Below are 21,872 nucleotides of genomic sequence, written 5' to 3'. Positions count from 1 at the left end.
AAAAAAAACCCCCACTATATCGGATTCATATCGGTATCGGCAGATATCCAAATTTATGATATCGGTATCGGTATCGAACATAAAAAAGTGGTATCGTGCCTAATTTCTACTGGATTATTTTATGTTTTTAATTAAAAATTTTGCTAAGCATAATTTTAAGAGAGATCAGTGCAATTCTAAGTGTTATTGTATAGCTCTAATATGCAATTAACAAATAGGATTAACCTGAGTATATCTGTGATGTTTCTCTAATCAAAGTTTTTGATGGCCGCTTGCTTTGCTTTGACTGATCTGCATAGGATGTCAGTTCTTGGAGAATGTATATACCACAATTTTATTGTTTTCAAAAATTCTCTGGATGATGATGATTATGCAGAATTTCTTTCTCCTTGATCTGTACATCTCAATAAAGACACAGCTAAAAAATAATTGCTGGCCTAAAATGATTTGACGTAGATGTAACAGTATTTTTAAAAACATTCAGTCTTTTGACAGACTGAGACATTTAATGAATTGCCTGAAATCTGTGAGAGGCATCTGCTGTAAAAAGTTGACTCTATACCACAGACTTCCTGGATGAGTTGCAGATAGACAAAAGTCTTCACAGCTTTCACACTAACTTCAAGCTTCAGTTTATGGATGCATATTTTGGAAACTACTGAACTGCTCTTCAGTGAATGAAGCACACGACAATGGGACGCCTACTTGACCCTACGGTGTGCTGAGGTCACTTCCACTTCAGCTACTGCCTGCTCCCACTGGATCAATCTCTATTTCTGTCCAGTAGGTGTGTCAGTACTGGCATACTGACTTCACTTTACTCTGAGACATTCAGCTTATCCAGCTAAAGAACACTTTGGCTCAGTATCTTATATGTTCCACAATTTTGATTTGATGCAAAGCTCAAACCTCTGTAACACAGTTGTGATACTGTATTAATTTACAAGTAAGTTGTGATGTCCCATGGTTTGTCATAGGACATCAATATATTTTTTGGTCTTACCAGAGAAACTCTGGAATAGCCGTCGCTATATTATTTAGACTATTAGTAAATGTACTGGTACATACAACCCGTGTCCCAAACCGTAGGCTGCATCCTTCGGCCTTCGCGGTCTACGTGGGCCGGGTCCTTCGAAGACCGAGAAGGCCGGAAGTGCGAGGCTGTGAAATGGGACGGTCTAGCCTTCAGATTTATAACCACCGCTGTGTCGGTGGAGTTTAATAAACTCGGCCATCTGCTCCTTGCTATCTAAAATATAACAGGACACTGGCGTAAATTCTTGACCGTCTCACACTTTGACGTTTGACGTTTATTCAGCTGTGTGAAAATCCCGGAGGAACCCACCCAATGGATTAATAAAGTTTTATTTAATCTAATAATCGAATAACTTTGATCTCAGCCAAACCGATTTACTCCGGAACAAATACAACACCGAAAAAAGCCAAACAATTACATTTTTAAGTTATCTGAGTGACTTATATATCATGTTTAACCTGAGTAGCGAAAGACAGCGGGGGTCTGAAAATGATGAAGGCGGGAGTCTGCAGCTCTCGCCGGCTCGAGTGACCATTGAACCCCCCGGCTAGCTATCGAGCGGGTGGGTAACAGACATGTCCGAAAACGTCGGCGCACTTTTGCAAATATGCGATGTCTTGATAAACCAAGCAGATAAGTTTACACAGCTACTTTCTCGCCTGAAAATGTGTTAAAAGGTTATTTTGTGACCCAGAAAGATTAATAAGAATAATTTTAAAACTTAGTAGCGGCCGCCATTGTTGGAAACTGAAATTGGCTGGGCCGCGCTATGAATTCTGGGATATGGTGGGCCACGAAGGACACACCCGACCCATCCTTCAAATTCGGGGAAATGAAGGCTGCATTTGTCGGCCGCATTTGAAGGAGTTGACGAATTGGGACAGCCTTAGTGTGACGTAATTGGCCTTCAAATGCGGCCTCCGAAGGATGCAGCCGACGTTTTGGGACACAGCTACAGTGTTGGGGAGTAATGGAATACACGTACCAGCTTTACATATTTAAAAAACAAAGTATGAGTAACTGTACCAACTATAGCAATAAGAGGTTCCGACTGGAAATCTGACCGTGCAATGCAACCAACCTGCTCTCCAAGCAGCAAGCAAGACTCCACCTGCAACATAAAGAAACATCTGGAAGTAAGTTCTTTTTTTAAAAGTAATGTTAGCCTTCTGCAACTACCTTCTTTTAGTTGTGGTAGCTACCTGGGTTATGTACCAGTTCACTATCTTTGATGTACTATTGCGGTGTGATTTTATTGCTATTAATGAAGGCTGCATTACAACCTGCCAGCTGCAAATAATCACGTGCAGTTCTGAAAGCAGACAGAAAGAAAACATGTTACTGGTACAGAAATAGTTTTCTATACAAGATCACTGCAAAAAGTGCAGCCTTACTTAATGTCCACCCTACTGTTACTCATTTTATAGTAAGTTTTATAAATCTAGTTGGCATTGCTTTCAGAACTGCACATGATTATTTGCAGCTAGCAGGTTGTTAATGCTATCCATCAAGTTAACTAACCTCAACCAACGACAATCAATCAATCTTTATTTATAAAGCACTTTTCATAAAGAAATGTAGCACAAAGTGCCTTACACGGTTAAAAGCAGCCCACCCCACCCCACCCCGCCCTCCAACTCACTCCCCACACTCTCATTAACATAAACATGGATACATACATACACATCAGGAGGCTGCGTGCCCAGCCTCTTCTTCAGAAGGGGCCTCACCACCGCCGTTTTAAAGGCAGCAGGAAAGACACCCAACTGAAGAGAGCAATTCATCATGTATAAAAGCTCAGCTTCAAAAAAATCCATAAAGTGTTTTAAAAAGTGAAGAGGGGATTGAATCTAAAAGACATGTGGTGGGTCTCACTGTGGAGAAAACTTTCTTAAGGTTCTCAGCATTAACCAGGACAAACCTGTCCAGTGTCTCCTCAGGTACAATCGAGCCCTCAGATGTGTTTAAAATCATATCACGAGAAGATAAAATATCACATCTGATGGCGCTGATTTTTCCCCTGAAGTGGCTGCAAACTGCTCACAGAGCGAGTCTGTGGGGGTTCTTTGGGAGCAGTTAAAATCAGGGTTAAATAAATGATCTATGGTGGAAAAGAGGACCTTGGGATTATTTTTGTTAATACTGATTATTTTGGTGAAGTATGAATTTCTTGAATTCCTTAATGTATTATTGTACATTTTAAGTTGCTCGCAAAGTATTTGATGGTTGATTACATTTTTATTTTTCCTCCATCTCCTTTCTGCTGCCCTGCAATTTCTTTTGAGTTTTTTGACTTCTTCGTTTCTCCAGGGTGATACATGTTTTACGTTAATCTTTTTGGTGGTGAGTGGAGCAACGGAGTCAAGGCTTTTCTTCAGTTTGCTGTTAAAATAATTAAAAATAAAATCGCAGGGTGCAGGAAAAATCACAGGGGGGCATTCGTCTAAAACCCTGGTAAAATTTGCAGCCACTTCAGAGGTTAGATAGCGCCTCCTCACAGTTCGCACCCGCTGAATAAAACCGGTGATGTTAAAAAACACACAGTAGTGGTCAGAGACAGCCAAGTCAATAACAGAGGACACACTGGTGGACATCCCATAGGTGATGACCAGGTCCAGAGTGTGTCCTCTGTTGTGAGTTGGCTGCGTGACGTGCTGGGTAAAATCCATACAGTGAAGAATGTTTAAGAATTCTTTTGATGCAGGGTCAGAAGGATTATCTATGTGCAGGTTAAAATCACCGGTTAAAATTATCATGTTATATTTTGAGTGTATGTTTGTTAAAAATTCTGAGAATTCCTTGATAAAAGCAGCACTGTCTTTAGGTGGTCTATAAATTGTGACAGATAAAACTGGAGGGCTGCTAAAAACAATAGCATGGAATTCGAAAGTGGTAAAATGGTCAAATAAAATTTGTTAAAAATAAACAGTCAAGTTTATTATCTAAAATTAAATCATTAATAATAAAAGACTTGTTCAACAGAGAGCGGACATTTAAAAGTGCCATACTGATCGAGACTGGTGGATTTTTGACAGTAGAGTTCAATGGATGTTGACATTTTTGAAGGGGCCGGAGGTTATTAATGTTTTTGCAGTTACTGGATTTATGATAATTCTGTTGCTCTCTGTTTGTGATTATGACGCGTATTGTGTTGACTGTGGGAGAGAGAGGTCTGAGTCCAGAGTTTTGTGTATTACTGTTAAAAGTGGAACAAATATAGGAACTGTGACCAGGGGGACATCAGTCAGTGGCGGACAGATCAGCAGGTAATGTCGGTTTGGGGTAATGACAGGGCCGTGTGCGAGAGTGCTGTACGCCAAATGCCAAATTGGCGGACAGCAAACGGCGTCCCCAGGCATCCCAGCTACCAATGTTAGCTCTGTGGCAAGTAGCTTTCAGTAATAGTAATAAATCACATAGCAATAGTATATTCATGTATTTGTAAAAAGCATGACAATATATCAAGTAATCCAAAGTATTCAGAATACATTACTCACATTAAGTAACTTAACGGAATACTTTACAAACTACATTTTGGGCCATGTATTCTGTAATCTGTAGTGGAATACATTTTAAAAGTAACCTTCCCAACACTGCTTACATTTCTAATGACTTTTGAGCACTTAAACCATTTTCTACTACAAGTCTAATTCACCCAGCCACACACACACTGGGTGTTTTGATCTATACCTAAGCACTTTTAGCTAACATTCACACACTCAAACCCAATGAATGTGACAAGGGCAACTTGGAGTTCAGCATCTTGCCCAAGGATACTTCAAGACATGGACAAGGATCAATCCACTGACCTTCTGATTGGTAGACAACCTGCCCTGTAACCTGAGCCACGCTTGCCCCCAATTAATTTTCTAACCCAAGCAACGAATTAACTACTAAACACTTACTTTGTACCTTACTTGTCTTCTAACTTTCAGCATACTTTTGACAGATTATAACTGCCTCCTTGCCGGTCTTGACGCTAGAAGGCAGCATACATTCATACAAAATACCAAAAGAACACCAAAGATGAATGAGTTTAATATTTTAATATGCAAGATTTTAATATTTTGTTGTCCTTTCCCTTATTTAAAATCACAAAAAATCAAGTTTATTTTTTTGACATAAAGATACCTTAAGAACCTATAGTGTTGTACTAGAGGTCTAGCAGTATGTTTTTCAGTGCTGCAAACAAGTGAGTTCTGTGTGTGCCGCATGCGTCTGGTGTTCATTGGAAGTCCAGCTTTATGACTGTGTAATGCTTAGAGAAGACAGATACTTGCTTAACCAAGTATGTTTTTTGTATTGCCCTTACAGCTTTTTTAGAATTAATATTGTATATGGTTTTGTATTTTTATTTTTGTACTTAATGTTTACTCAAAGGTTAGAATACTTGCTTCACAAGCTAGGAAAGCATTTACAGCTTCAGCAAACTGCATGGGGAGAACAGCAAAGCCTGTTTGTTCTCCTAGCCTGTGAAACTTTTCAATAACTTACCACCTGACGGTTCCTAAAACCTTCATGTTTGTGGTGTATCTACTGTGTGGTCAATGGGGAGTCAAAATAAATGGTCACACAACTGTAACTGATAAAATTTGAAACTTGATGGTCAGTGGCATGTCTAGAAATTTTTTTTTGGGGGGGGGGGCAGTTAGGGGCACAGATTTGGAGAAAGGTGGCAGATGTAATTGGCAGATAATGTTAAAAAAAAATCTACCAACCGTTAAAGATAATTCAATAACCCTATAAACCTAATAACCAAATGCGCTCTTAACTCTTATTAGAATGAGATTTTAACCACTACGGTGCAAAGTTTTTAGATACTGTGTTGATAAAGTACAAGAGATACAATCAGTGCTTTGTCAGTGTTTACTCAGCATTCAAGGACAGCAATATTTGCATAGTATTTTTACTGACATATAGTGCACATATGTTTTGGGCAAAAACATTTTTGAATATTAAAATACGAACATTTTTAACATACAATTGGCAAATTAGCCAATGCCAATGCAAAACTTTATCTGCCTATTATTGATTGATTGATTGATTGGTAATTTATTTCAACATGTGAACAATATACAAGTACATTTAGGAGAGAAAAAAAATACTATACAAATTACATACAAAAAAACATTCTGATTAATTTACATGTTGAAAGGGAGTGGGAAGAAGTAAACACTTATTTAATCCCACCCCTTTGCCATAAATCATCAGTTAATATTTAGTCAGCTTCCTTACTGATATAATTTGTAATAAAAATAGTGAACAGATTTCTGATATACTATATACTATAATATCACATCATGAGTTTTTTGTTTGTTTGTTTGTTTTTAAATAGAGACATTCACTTAATTTAAATATTTTCCTTTTCTTTATAGTTCGAGAAGATCATATTTTTACAACTCTTTTTGAACAGTTTTATGTTTGGATATTGCTTTAATTCCATCTTCAGACTGTTCCATAGTTTCACTCCATGAACAGAAACACAAAAGCTTTTTCTTGTAGTACGTACGTTCATTGTTTTGAAGTTACAAAAACCCCTTAAATTATAACTTCCTTCTTTCAAAAAAAACATACTCTGAATATTACCTGGCAGTTCTTTATTTTTTGCTTTGAATAGAATTTGTGCTGTTTGGAATTTCACTATATCGTCAATTTTCAATATTTCAGACTGCAAAAATAGTGAGTTTGTATGTTCCCTATAACCTGCATTGTGGATGATTCGAATTGCTTTTTTTTTGAAGAGTAAAAAGTGAATGTAATGTGGCTTTATAGTTATTGCCCCAGACCTCTGCACAATAGCTTAAGTATGGTGAAACCAGTGAACAGTAGAGAATATGAAGTGATGTTCTGTCGAATACTTGTTTTGCCTTGTTTAGTACTGCAATGCTTCGTGATACTTTGGAATGAATATATCTTACGTGAGCTCTCCAGTTAAGTTTTTCATCTATTTATTTTCTATTTATTATTATTTATTTATTAAATTTATTTTCACTGACTCTTTCAATATCAACACCATTTATTTGAATCTTTGCATTTGTATTTAAACTACTATTTCCAAATAACATAAGTTTAGATTTATTCAAATTTAATGATAATTTATTTTTATCAAGCCAGAACTTCACTTCACTTATTTCATTAGTCATATCCTCCAATAAATTCTGCAGATCATCACCAGAGCAAAAAATGTTTGTATCGTCAGCAAAGAGAACCATTTTTAATACTTTGGACACTTTACAGATGTCGTTAATGTACAAGTTGAAGAATTTTGGACCCAAAACTGACCCTTGGGGTACACCACAAGCAATGTCCATACATAATGAGCAACCACCATTTATTTTCACAAACTGCTTTCTGTCACTTAAATAACTCCGGACCCAATCTAGAACTACCCCTCTGACACCATAACGTTCCAGTTTTCTTATTAATATATCATGATCTATAGTGTCAAATGCCTTTGTCAAGTCTATGAATAACCCAGCCACTCTCAGTGAGTAGTTTATGTTTATCTATAAATTTTTCCAGTCGGTTTTTAAACAGTTTTTCAAGAACTTTTGAGAATTGAGGTAGTAAAGAGACAGGCCTGTAGTTTGTGAAATGGTGTTTGCTTCCAGATTTGTATAGAGGTACTGTATAACTTTTGCTATTTTCATTCTGTCTGGAAATCGACCAGTTTGAAATGATAAATTACAAATGTATGGTTTTATAATAGCCTCAATGACTCTTTTAACCACTGTCATATCAATATCATTACAATCCAAAGATTTCTGATTTTTACATTTCTTGACAATTTCAAAAACTTCATTTTCATCAACATAAAAAACAAGCTGTTGTTGGATTTTGAAACAGGAAAAAAGAGGGGAAACAACTGAAAAGACTAACATTTGAATAAAACCTGAAAGCAAGTAAATACTTTCTATACTGCCTTATGGTAAACTTTGGTAATATTGATGTATAAAGAACAAGACTGGCTGATGATGAAATACAGTCAGCTGGCATAGTGACCCTGCCAGTATTAACCTGCAGGGCTGGACTGGGACAAAAAAATTGGGCATTTTGACTAGAAACTGGCCCACCAGGTATTAAAGCCATAAAGCCTTTGAATGAAAACAAACGCTGTTGTGACAGTGATGTACACTGTCTTTTTGGTATATGAATGATTTCTATACATTTTATGTCAGATAAAAACTTTGTTCCCAAGATTCAGATAATTATTTAATAAAAGCTAGATATTTTAAATGAGAATAAGAAAGAAAGGTATTTCTTTGTGCCCCCCTTTCCCTGTTAATGCCCTACCTGGCCCCCCTGACAAAACTTTCCTAGATCCGCCCCTGCACAGTTACCAGCTGTCAGCTACTTAGAAAAGGATCCTGGTGTTATTTGTCTCTCAGAAACAGTTCATAACTTCCCTTCAACTCATTCCTGTCACCTAAAAGGTAAACCTGTTTCTCCATCACCTGTTCAACTCTGATGATTCAGTAGGGACACCTCCTGGTTTCATCTGCATGTTTCCCTCTCACCACATATACAAACCGATATCATGACCAGCAGCTTTTACAGCTCCAGCAAACATCAGCTGATACTAGAAATTAATATTAAATAAATTCTAACAACAGCTGATCAAGCTTAAACGTGCCGCTGTTGTTTAGCGCGACATGTAACTGTGTTGTTTTCCCCTTGTATTCTATAATTGCATGCATGTTTACACTTTTTTAATAAATCATCACATCTCTTTGTTTTTATTTCCTCGCAAAATATAAAGAATTGAGATTATGGTTCCAGACTTTAGTACGGGTATACACACCACTGGCTAGTCAAAGCAAACTGATTCCATATCTATTTGCTTCAAAGCTAACTAAACTAAATTACTTACTTATATTACTCTGCAAAATGACCTGAAACACACTCCCTTAAAAACACCAGTTAACAATATAAATCTTAAGCTACAGTGCCATGCAACAACAAAAGTCCCTATCCTAATGAGGACACACATATGATCTTTCTTTTAGTTCACATGTATGAAAAAGACAATACAAGGGAACATCAGAGTCGGCATGTACTCAGCTTTAATATCACTCCGGGTTCTTGACTAGCTTTGCATTAGTGTGCTGTTTGTACAAATGTTTGCAAAAAGTGGAAGTTGTGCTAACAGTAAAATTCAGCTATTCTGTCCTGAATGCAGTTTTCACTTTACCATTGTGCTCTTGTCCTTTTGTGTAATAAAAAGAAAAGATAATGTCACTGCTCCATTCATGCAGTATCAGCATTACAGATGGGCCACAGGGTCTAGGCCCACCCAATACAGTCACCGTGGGCTTCAGCTGAATTCTTCTGATACTCAATAACTATAAGTTAGACTAATTCATCGGTTTGGCAACGAAAAACACAAGACCTATATCACCGATAAAATAATGCAGTGTAAACTCAGTTTAGTTGTTCTGTTCACAGTAGTTTAGTACTTGACTGCAACAATCGTGGTAACCAGCATGCCTGAGGAAGCTACTGGGCCAATGCAGGTCAGAAAAGAGGTCATTCATTAGTTTGTGCATTTAGTTTTAAAGCACGACCCTACTCGAAAATTGCAAAACAAATGGAAATGTGTGAAGAACATTGTGCCGTCTCAGTCAACTGCCCTAGTGTGTGGTTAGTTCACTGAGCCACTTCTTCACCTACAGGAAATATCTCTACTGTTTGTCTCCTGCTTTGCCTCTGCAATTTTTGCACTTTTAGAACTGTGGCTACATTTCTCTGGAAATATTGTTCTAAATGTGCATAGCACCATTTAACAACTGTCAAGCAGTTTTTATGAGACATGTTATTGTAACGATGGTTAAGTGTTACTGGACAGTGACATGTTGGTTTTCTCTGCACACTGTTGTTGTTCCTTTAAGATTCATGTTTGGTTGGGCTGCAGGAAGTAGTGAGGGTGGTGTACAGGAAGGGGTGGGGGGACCTGGTAGTTCTGTGTGTGTGCCAGGCTGAAGAGAGGTGTAGTTCGAGAGCGCTCCCCCTGAGTTAACAACCCGCTGGCTTATGTGCCGAATAAACGGACAAACTGAGACCCCAACCGTCTGGTTCTTGTGAACGTTACATTGGTGTCAGAAGTGAAGAAAGAAAAAAGAACCCCAGAACGCCCGAGACCCTGTTGCCGGCGACGCTTGCCGTTACGAGACGAGGATGTTGCCGGGCAGGATTAAGAAGGAGACGGAGGAGAGGGAGGTTCGTCCGCGCTCGCCCGCCCATGGAGTGAGGGAAACGGCGCTGCGGCTGTCTGCCGAGGCTGGATTTTCTCCAGGTTTGACTAGGCTCGGGAACTGTTCGCACAGCGGCCGCGATTCCGGCGGGAAGGAGTCGACCTCGCTCGGCGTGCCGTCACGTGATGTAAACAAACATGGCGGCGCCCAGCAAGCTGCAGCGAATATAAAAACGCCTAAGTTCAGCGGCAAGACGCCATGGGAAGTGTTTATCGCACAGTTCGAGCTGTTAGCTGTTGCAGCTGGCTGGTCTGAGGAACATAAAGCTCTCCAATTGGCTTTGTGCCTGTGTGAGGATGCAGCTGCATGCCTGCTGCTGCTGACCGAGGAGCAGAGGGGAGATTATAATGCTCTGGTCGGAGCACTTCAGAGGCGCTTCGGGCAGTATAACCAACCAGTGCTGCTGAGGTCGGAGTTCCACAACAGACGCAGATTGCCAGGTAAGCCCCTCCGCATTTTGGCCCATGAAGTCGAGTGCCTTTGCCGGAGGGCGTATGACAGCATGCCACCATCAGTGCAGGCGGAGTTAGCTCGGGACCAGTTCCTGCAGGCCCTGAGCCCTAAAGAGCTCCGCATGCAAACTCAGCTTGCTCGGCCGGCCACACTCAGTGCAGCCCTGGAGCTAGCGTTGGAGAGGGAGATGCTTGCAGGATCCTCTGGGGGCGCTGACGACGCACACGTGGTGAGGGCTGTGTCAGCACCTGTGGAACAGATGGAGACGCCAGCGGGCCTGTGCAGTTTGGTGCAGACAGCTTCGCTGCAGTCGCCTTCCCCTCGGGCTGGCCCACACCGCCGACCTCAGAGCTGCTGGGGATGTGGACAAGTCGGACACCTCATCAGGCAGTGCCCCAAGCTTGCAGCGGTTCAGGGAAACGCCCACGGGCCCGTGTAGGCGGGAGTACACGGGCCTGGGAGAACGACATCCCCACACCACCGCCACCTCCACCCGGTGCGGCCATCACTGTGGGCTGGACCCAGGTTGGCGGCTTTTGCCATGTTCCAGTGACGATTGCGGGGGTGTCCTGTACGGCCCTGCTGGACACGGGATCCAATGCAACGCTGGTCCGACCCGATATTGTCCCAACCGGAGCTGCTGTACAACCGACTAACGTGCAACTTAAGACTGTGACCGGTGATCTGGCCCCAATGAGAGGGAAGGGAGTGTTCCAGTTCAAGGTGGGGGACCTCGGTGTGTCTTATGCTGCCTGGGTGGCTGACGTGCAGGACGCCTGCATCCTTGGGCTGGATTTTTTACGAGCCATTGGTGGTGTACTGGACTTAGGCAAAGGCCTCCTCGTACTCCCTGATGGGAAGAAGGTGCCGCTTATTCCTACCCCGGTCTGCACAGCATCTGCCGCGGCGTCCACCTCCACCGCAGAGACCCCTGCAGACCCGCCAGCAGAACAGCGAGCGGAGGAGGAGGAGGAGGAGAGGCTCTCAGCAGTGAGGAGTATCTGGTCAAAGAACTGTGAGGGGCTGACTCCACAGCAGCAAGAGAGTCTATGGCAGGTACTAAAAGAGTTTAGTGACATTTTTGCCCTGAAAGAAAGTGATGTTGGCTTGACACACTTGGTAGAGCACGTCATTGAGACCGGGGATGCCCAGCCTATTAAAGTGCGCCCCCGCCGCCTGCCCCTGGCTCATCAGGAGGCTGCAGACAGGGAGCTGTGTGAAATGATGAAGGCGGGCATCATAGAACCATCTGATAGCCCGTGGGCCTCCGCGGTGGTGATGGTGCCTAAGAAAAAAAGTCCTAGGATGCGTTTCTGTGTGGACTACAGACCACTCAACAAAGTGACGAAGAAAGACTCTTACCCCCTTCCCAGGATTGATGAGTCCCTCGACTTAGTAGCCGGGTCCTCCTGGTTTTCCACCCTGGACCTGCGGAGTGGCTACTGGCAGGTGCCACTGTCCCCGGAATCCAGACCGAAGACAGCCTTCTGCACTAACAGGGGACTATGGCAGTTCAAAGTCCTGAGTTTTGGCCTTTGCAACGCTCCTGCGACCTTCGAGAGGCTCATGGACAGTGTGCTGGCTGGCGTCCCACGGCAACGGTGTCTGGTTTACCTGGATGATCTTCTAGTGCACGGGAGCTCCTTTGATGCTGCCCTGGATGCCCTGAGACAAGTGTTGGAGAGGGTGGCGGCTGCAGGCCTGAAGCTGCATCCCGACAAGTGCCACTTCATGAGGAGGGAGGTGGAGTTTCTGGGCCACAAGCTGGGTCGTGAGGGCATCAGCACTTTGGAGGAAAAAATTCACACCATTACCGAGTGGCCCACACCAGCAGACCAGAAACAGCTCAAAAGCTTCCTAGGACTGGCGTCTTATTACAGGAGGTTTGTGAAGGGCTTTTCCTCCATAGCCGCACCACTCTTCCACCTGCTGCAGAAGGACCGTGACTTCATCTGGACCCAGGACTGTCAGCAGGCGTTCGACACCCTCCGCAGATCGCTGACAGAGTCCCCAGTCCTTGCCCCCCCTGACCCCGCCCTGCCTTTTGTCCTGGACACTGACGCAAGTAATGTGGGGCTGGGAGCGGTGTTGTCACAGGTTGGACCGGAAGGGGAGAAGGTGGTGGCGTACTTCAGCCGGGTCCTGAACAGGAGCGAGCGGCGCTACTGTGTCACACGACGAGAGCTGTTGGCTGTGGTGGCGGGGGTGAGACACTTTAAATACTACCTGTGCGGCACAGCATTTGTTGTCAGAACTGATCATGCTGCCCTTCAGTGGCTGATGTCTTTCAGGGAGCCAGAGGGACAGGTGGCTCGCTGGCTGGAGGAGCTCCAAGCCTTCAATTTCACCGTGGAGCACAGAGCAGGGACGCACCATTCTAACGCAGACGCCCTCTCTCGCCGCCCATGTGCTGCAGCTGGCTGCCATTACTGTGAGAAGCGAGAGGAAATAGAGCGGGAACTCACGACAATAGACGGAGCAGCACAGCTCGCCTGCAGGGTTCTTCTGGTTCTTCTGGTGGTGGATGCAGCGGAGTGGAGGGCACGGCAGGAACAAGACACAGACCTGCTGCCGGTCCTGCAGTGGCTGGAGAAGGGGGAGCAACCCCTTTGGGATGAGGTCACTGGGTTTTCCATCTGTACCAGGGGGCTGTGGGCCAAGTTTGCAGCTCTCAGGCTGAAGGAGGGGGTGTTGGAGCGTGCCTGGAAGGATCCTGCCACGGGGGAGGAGAGGTGGCAGGTTGTGGTGCCAAGGTCGCTGAGGTCAGCTGTGCTGGGAGCCTGCCATGGGAGCACTGGCTCTGGCCACTTTGGGGTCTCCAAGACTCTTCGCCGCCTCCGCCAGGGCTATTACTGGGGTCAACAGCGGAGGGATGTGGAGGACTTTTGCCGCAGCTGTGATGCATGTTCCTCACACAAAGGGCCACAAGACCAGTCCCGGGCTCAGCTTCAGCAGCAACCAGCAGGAGCTCCAATGGAGCGAGTAGCTGTGGACGTCATGGGCCCATTTCCTCGCACAGACAGAGGAAACCGCTATGTTCTTGTGGCCATGGACTATTTTACCAAGTGGCCGGAAGCATACGCCATCCCAGATCAGGAGGCTGAGACTGTCGCTGATGTATTAGTGGAGGGGATGTTCAGCCGCTTTGGGACAGCAGAGACCCTCCACAGTGACCAGGGGCGTAACTTTGAGTCCAAGGTATTTGCTGCCATGTGTGAACGCCTTGGGATTAAGAAGACCCGCACCACCCCACTTCACCCCCAAAGCGATGGGCTGGTGGAAAGGTTTAACAGGACGCTGGCCCAGCAGCTAGCCATCCTTACCTCAGAACACCAACGGGACTGGGATTACCATCTTCCCCTTACCCTCATGGCCTACAGGTCGGCAGTGCAGGACTCCACCCAATGTACGCCTGCCCTGCTCATGTTAGGGAGAGAGCTGAGAACTCCTGCAGAGTTGGCTTTTGGGAAACCCCCGGACGCGCCAGAGGCACCACCGGGCCGGGACTACGCAAGGAAGCTGCAGGACCGGCTGGATTCTGCACATTCCTACGCCCGAGAGCAGCTGGCGAAGGCAGGCCTGTGCCAAAAGAGGAATTACGACATCACCACTAAAGGGAGGCACTTCCGTGCTGGGGAGCTGGTGTGGGTCTACAGCCCAAAGAGGAAGAAGGGACGGTGTCCTAAACTGGATAGCAGCTGGGTGGGGCCTTGCAGCGTCCTAGAGCGAGTGGGGGAGGTTGTTTACAGGGTGCAGTTGCCTCCTAGGGGGAGGATAGTAGCGCTGCACAGAGACCGGATGGCCCCCTACAGAGGACAGTCCCTCCCCTCCTTTCCAGAGGGACGTGTACAGAGCGTCCATGACCCTGCTCAGAGGGGCCCCCGACCGGGGCTGCGTTCCCCCCCCTCGGACTCTTCACCCCAAAGCCCCGAAGCTCCGCGTCCTCCTCAGGGGCTCAGGAGGTCAAGGAGGGAACGTAGGCTACCGCCCCGCCTCAGAGACTGTGTCGTTCCCTCGGGGACGAGGAACTTATTGCTGGGGGGGCAGTGTAACGATGGTTAAGTGTTACTGGACAGTGACATGTTGGTTTTCTCTGCACACTGTTGTTGTTCCTTTAAGATTCATGTTTGGTTGGTGTTGTGATATTTTGATACCACGGTTAGCATTTACAGGATATTGTTTTATACAGGAAAACTGTTACTCAATAAGGCCCATCTACTAGTTGTTTTTCTCTTTCTCTGTGACCCAAGAATTAATGTGTAAGACTCACAAGCTGGTACCCCAAGGTCGAAAACACCACAGAGACGAGACCACTTCCTTACTCCCATCCTCCCTTCTTTATCTCTTAGAAAAAGGCTCGTTAAAGGCCAGGTGGTTTGTTTCAGAATTCACTAATGAAAGAACTCTGTATTTTATGTCTAGGAGTGTATTTTGCTGGGATGATCATAAATTGTAGCTGAACTGATAAACTACACAAGGGATACTTTGCTCAGAAGGCAGGAAGACGTTTCCTTATTTAGTCTGTACCGGTTTGAACTGGGAAAGCTGACACACGAACCTTTTTTTCTCTATATAAACTGCTGTGTACCAAATAAACCTTTGAGTTGATTCTGGGAAAGCAATCTGAACAGTTTCTGTATCACTTTGTTCTCCTAACTGCTCCCGATATCGTAACTAACCCACCTGAACGGCATACCTGAGTGTTACTTTGAATAATTAGGAGTCTTATAAGGAAAGGACAAAACTCTGCTTATCGCTCACGCCACGGAGGAAACCCGGGACGGCAATTTCCTTCAGTTGGGCTGCAGGAAGTAGTGAGGGTGGTGTACAGGAAGGGGTGGGGGGACCTGGTAGTTCTGTGTGTGTGCCAGGCTGAAGAGAGGTGTAGTTCGAGAGCGCTCCCCCTGAGTTAACAACCCGCTGGCTTATGTGCCGAATAAACGGACAAACTGAGACCCCAACCGTCTGGTTCTTGTGAACGTTACATTATGTTTGTTGGAGGAGTGATGATTTGGAACCTTGCAGGCAGTGATTTGACCATAAACTCATCTTTTTATCAAATTATTCTAAAATCAAATGTGAGGTCTTTTTTCCCAACAACTAAAGCTTATTTCAAATCAGGCCATGCAGCAGGACAATGGTCTCAAGAACATCAGCAAATCTGAAAAAGAAATGAATCAAGGTGTTGCTATAGCCCAGGTGCAGTTCACCTCTAAACCCGATGTGGCAGGACTTTAAGAGAGCTGTGCATAAACAATGCCTGCAAACCGCAATGAATTGAAAAAGAGTGGAAGAAGAAGAAGGTGCGAAAATTAAATGCAAGAGACAAATAAAGCCAGTCATATTTTAAGTTATTGCTGCTTAGAAGTGGTTGTACAACCTAATTAATCATTTGGTATACATATTTTTTTTTTTATATGACTGCATAGAGTTATTGGAAACTTTCCTTTTCACATGACTAATTCTGGAAAAAAAAACCCATAAATAAATAAAAACAAAATAGAGTAATGAAATGGACAAATGACACCAGTAAGGGAACAGCTCATGATTATACAAATACGCCTATCAAACATGGTGGTGGCAATGTTATAGCATGAGTGTTTAGGGCTGCTACTGGAAGTAAGCCATTAGTGTTTATTAGTGTCACTGCTGATAGTTACTTTTCACAGTGCAAATGGATAATGATCCAAAGCATACTGCAAATGCAACCCAGTAATTTTTCAAAGCAAAGAAATGGAATATTCTTCAATGACTGGTCACCAGATGTCAGCCCAATAGAGCATGCTTCTCAGTTACTTAATACAAAACTGAAGGCAGAGAGACAAACAAGCAGCAACTGAAAGTGGTGGCAGTAAAAGCCTGGCAGAACATCTCAAGGGAGAAAACATCCCATTTTGTTATGTCCATTGAGATTTTGTTTGTTATTTAAGCTACAAAGTGAAGTATTACTAACTTACATTTAATTCAACATGCTACAATGGAAAATAATGTAGAAATTTCTCCAAGAAGAAATGGAAAGCATGTGGAGGTCAAATGGATAAAATTAGATATCTGTTATTGTCTCTGTAAAAAAGCAAGCTTTATTGCTGAAAACTGCAAAAAGGACAGACAAACTCTACTTAACTGATCTGATTGTTTGCTATTGAGTCTATGGATTGCTCCACAGCACTCCTACCAATTACTTACAGGCTTGTTAGCTGACATCCCAGCTTGTATGCTCACTTCCCCTTTAGACAGAGTGGGATGCTTATAGCTTCTACAAAACTCTAGACTGTTATCTGCTATTATTTTATCAGACATCACTGGTATAGTTATAGGGCTATCACCCTGAAGCACATTGGTGCTGTTAGAAAGTGTGTGTCTGTGTGTGTGTCTGTACTGCTAAAGTAATGCTAACAGCAGGGTTATGGGAGAAATGTCTATGTAATTGGTTGTGGCATTGTTTTTTTTTCCTTCACTCACAATTTAATGTAGTTATGTTTACTTTGACAACTCTGTTGCAACTCAGATATTATTTAAATAAAGGTAGAATGTTATCAATAGTTGTAGAGAAACTAGAAAATTAATTTCATTTGAATAATGTTTGTGCATATTTGCACTGCATATTTGATGCACTTAACTTAGATTTAAATCAAATATATAATATAATATATGAGTGCTGAAAATATATATCTGCTGTTGGGATTATATGTTCCATGACATTTCATGGGGGGGGGGGGCGCAAGATCTCTGTCTAAATAAATAAATAAATCTGGGTAAATTCCCAGATGATTAAACATGCAACTGTTTTGCTGGTAATAACTGAAATGAGTAAAGAAAATCAATAGCCTATTTATGCAAGATAATTCATAATTTTATTCGGGAGGTTATATTGGTTGGGTCTGATTATTGGGGGGAGCATAACCCCCCTAACCCCCTTGGAAACTCCGCCCCTGCCTGATATAGTTTAAATGCATAGTAGAGTTAATTTATATTAAAGTTAAGTTATATTATAAGTTATATTAAACATCAAGATAGTCTGTTTTCTGGTATGTGGAAACGTCTTTCAGTAATCCAGAAATTTCCCAGCCTGCACTAACTCACCTAGACATGAAATCACTTGCTTTGCTGTCACTGAAACATCTCTGACAACATAAAAAGACTTTCTTTTTTAGAAATCTTAATGCTCCTGCTGAGATTTTCAAGTTGTCATAATATGAGGCAAAGTTGTTTTTTATTACCTCTAAAATGCTTGTTGGCAATCCAGATCACTGCAGGTAACTATCGCATGAAAGTGCCTGAAAATGAGTAATTTTACCTTCATATAATCTGAAGTATCTGAAGTTAAAACAATATCATAGGTAAACTGTTTCAAACCATACATCAGTACAGTTAATACTTGTCAACTGTGGCAGAACGAATAGTAGTGACAGAACTATTAAGCATTAACATTATTGTGCTTTGACAATAAAATTGACATCAGACTGCAAATTTGCAAAATCAGTGAGGGCAAAGATTAATAAGTATAAATTACCTTTTTATACACAATTAAGAAAATGTATGTATCCTCCGTGCTACATAATACTGCATGTTACATTGCAAAATGACATTTAACTTGATCAAACTGCCCTAATCCTATGTATTTGAAACTCTTGAAAATACTTACAGTTCAATGTACTAAACCCGACTTTAAATTTCTACCATAATATGCGAGCTATTTCACAGTAAGCAGTAAAAGAGTCTGCGTTTCTCAACTGTTAATAAAAAGATTCTGGAATCAGATTTTGTTCAGCATCTGAGAGAGGAGCCGCTGTGTTTGCTTTGCAAATTCTCAGTCAAGCCTTACCTGCAGTGCTACTGGCCAAGAAAACAGGCTTAAAAGCCAGTGCAGCTGTTACACTGCTCTTGCTTATTTTAATTGTGTTAATTTACGTGTATATAGTTGGCACTAAAAATGAGACATAAAGAGCTGAAAAGATGGGCAGAGGAAATACAGGATTAGGCGCACAGTAATGAACACAAAGGGAGCTAGAGGACAGGAATAAATGAGAGTAGCAAAGATTCACAAAAGAATCACAAAATAGGAAAGAGAGTTGCAAGAGAAGAGTCAAAGGAAAGATACAAGGTGAATAATAAAATAGGAAGAAACAAAAGAAAGCTGAAAAAGTGCATAACGTTAAAGTACGAGTGGGTACTGGAAGATTACTACGGGCATATGCAAATTGTATAGAAAGTATGGATATGAAAAAAATATCAAACAACAAAAACAAGGCTATAGCATAAGTTAAAACCCCAATGGGATAAGTCAACATGAGCAAAAGTAATTTTAAATAGCACAAGAGTGGTCAGTGTAATAAGTAGGAAAATAAATGTCTCTAAGCATCGACTGGATTACTTTTATGAAAATATCATAAAACCTGGAATAGATTTAGGATCGTCGAGTGAACGTCTTAAAAAAAGTATTGTCAGAGTGGATATTTAAAGCTTTTTTCACTTATTGGATACATAATATGGATATATTCTCTTCATGAGCATATATATTCATCTGTAATTTTATGATAGCACAAAGAAACTTTCCCACTTCATCACAGCAATCAGAAAATAGTCTTCTAGTGACAAATTTGACACACATCAATCTACACACTGAAGGTCAAACACCCAAGGGAATTTATAATGACAAACATGGAGCAGAAAATATTTTTTTAAAAATATCTGTGATAAAAATGTGTAACTCTAAAGTTGCCACTGCTTTACTGGCAAGATTTATGAGCTTTTTTCCCCAATTGATCACAGATAAATGATGATGATATATCAACAACACCTGCCAAAACATGCTCCTTTAGCCTGTGGAGGAGTGATTCCTAAACTCTGCTTAAGTAATTTTAGTCCTTGTGAGTACCAGTAAAAACAACCTGTATCTGAGGCACTGCTGTTGTCTTCATTTTCTTTCTTTCTTTTTTTGAAAAATGAATAATTTAAAAAAAATGGAGCATTTGGGTCTTATAAGCCCAGACCATTTCTTCCACTTTTGTGACAGTTGGTTTGATTAGATGCACATAGCTGAAAATAGCTGTTACAAGGAGGTGGTTGAGCACAGTGCAGCTCCTTCTGGAATATGATAGAGCTTGATTTTGATGCACACTCACAGAGTATCAGCGCTAACTGGGTCTTAATTCTGGTACTGTTCAAGCACAAAATCTGTGGAAGTATTAATTGGTACGATCTGCTTAGGATTATTGGATCCATCATTTAAATGCACCTCGATACATACTTACTAAACCCAGAATATCCAGTCCTTACTTGTAGTTGCTTTTGTAGGTGTTTCCTACATGTAATGAACAGGTTGAAAGCTTGTAAAACCTTGCCATAATCATGTTATCAGACGCTTTGTCAGTGATTGTTACTCAGTTTTGCAGACCAATCCAGTGCATCTGTCCTGGTTGGAAGTTCTTAATTACGGATTTGGCTGAGGTTGCTGAAAGGCGGCATAAAGTATTCACTGTTCTGTCTTCTCTAAGCTCTAGGCCATGTCTGTTGGCTGAATTAATGATTGGGCTCACGCATGAAAACGAATTAGTCTCGCCCAAAGGGTACACTGACCTGTCAGCTGGAATAATGACTGGATTGTAGCGGATCACTAATGAGAACAGTAAACAGTCAATTGTTCTATAGCATGGCCAGAAGATAGAAGAAGTTGTACAACACCCTGGTTGAACTGCAACGCAGTAAAAAGTGAAGAACACAAGGTTATAACAGCAGAACAGCAGTTATCATATTGTTGATCATTCAGAATGTTATTCAGAAGAATTCCAATTAAACCTGTGACACTGTATGTTGCCTTTGCTACAACAAGAAAAAGAGTAATTTAGTAATTTAAAAGGTACTTTTAAGAAATTAATATAATGACATATGTAACAGACTTACCCTTTACATGCTTTACCCAATTGAATAACTCTTAATAACTATTATTGATATCAGAAAACTGACAGTTGCCACAGGTTTTATGACATTTTCTCATGATTGACACACATATCATGTTATTACTGTTGTATTTGTTAATGATTACTAAATGCTGTTGTTATTTTAGAATAAATGCATTGTAGCTGATTTGTAATTCACAGTAGGTCAACATATGAGAATTCAAATGAACGCCTATTGTTAATTTTGTACCTTGAAGCACTATTTTTTTTGCATACAATGTTATCAATGTGAGCAGGTATAGTCTAACACATATTGTTGTTCTAAACTCATTCTAAACTCAATGATGTCAAGGAGTTATTTTGATGCCGAAGCCTAAACCAAACAGCTCGAAGCAAATTGCAGTAAATGGCAATTTAATATGAAAAAATAAGAAAAAACACGACTAGTTCACAGTCTTGTGATTTACAGCACTCCACATGCCACACTTAAAGGCTCTTTAATATTTCTAGAATTTCTATTTTTAAATAGACACACAAATAATATGCACTGACTACACAGCATTTAATAGCCATTTTGAAAAATGCATAAACATAAATTCTAACTTTACATTATCACTGGTTATTTTCATGTCATATTTAAATGGTAAATAGCTATTACTTGAAGCTTAATTCACTATTAGTTCACTCAATCTATATCAAAAAGCAAACGATAATGCAAACAGTGGTGGTAGAGTTTGTCAATATTCAGTTTGTTGTATATTTGTTTGTAGTATAGCGATTGAGTTAGATTTGGGATATGAATATTTGCTTCACTTCAACTACAGAAATCTTTTTGGATTGGTGATTGCAGTCTGTGAGTGTAAGCTCTCACCTCTTTATCTTTCCAGCTACTTTGATCAGTGGAGACAGTTGTGCAGACAGGAGGGAGAAGCTGGCCCCTTGAATTAGTTGTCTGCCCAGCGTTGTTCTTATGGTTTGTTACTCACACACAGGCTGTGTTGTGTGAAAAAAAGAAATACGACTTTCTGTCACTTCTAATTTTTCATTATGGATGTATTATAGATGAAATCCCAACTTGTCAAATGTCTTTAACTTATTTGTAGAGTGATTGTCATCCTGCACAACCAAATGATAACTCCTGAGAATATATGCCAACTCATGCATTTAAGACTATAAATATCTGTACAACAATACAATTTTTGCATTGTTGTCTCTGTACCACCACAGTGGATT

General features: G+C 41.7%; 1 protein-coding gene across 1 annotated transcript in view; it reads right to left on the bottom strand.

Moving 5' to 3' along the window:
- Positions 1–21,595, bottom strand: part of LOC308387303 (E3 SUMO-protein ligase ZBED1-like) — a 28,026-nt gene extending 6,431 nt beyond the window's left edge. Inside the window, exons 1-2 of the mRNA XM_080867249.1 lie at positions 21,511–21,595; positions 2,118–2,147 (exon numbers count right to left, since the gene is read on the bottom strand). The gene's annotated coding sequence lies outside the window, so the exon portion shown is untranslated. The remainder of the gene's footprint in view (positions 1–2,117; positions 2,148–21,510) is intronic.
- Positions 21,596–21,872: the final 277 nt, after the last annotated feature.

This window comes from Rhamphochromis sp. 'chilingali', assembly GCF_963969265.1.
Source record: "Rhamphochromis sp. 'chilingali' genome assembly, chromosome: 19".
Taxonomy (NCBI): Eukaryota; Metazoa; Chordata; class Actinopteri; order Cichliformes; family Cichlidae; genus Rhamphochromis; species Rhamphochromis sp. 'chilingali'.
Note: the sequence above shows the minus strand (reverse complement) of the source record. Positions and strands in the feature narration are given on the sequence as shown.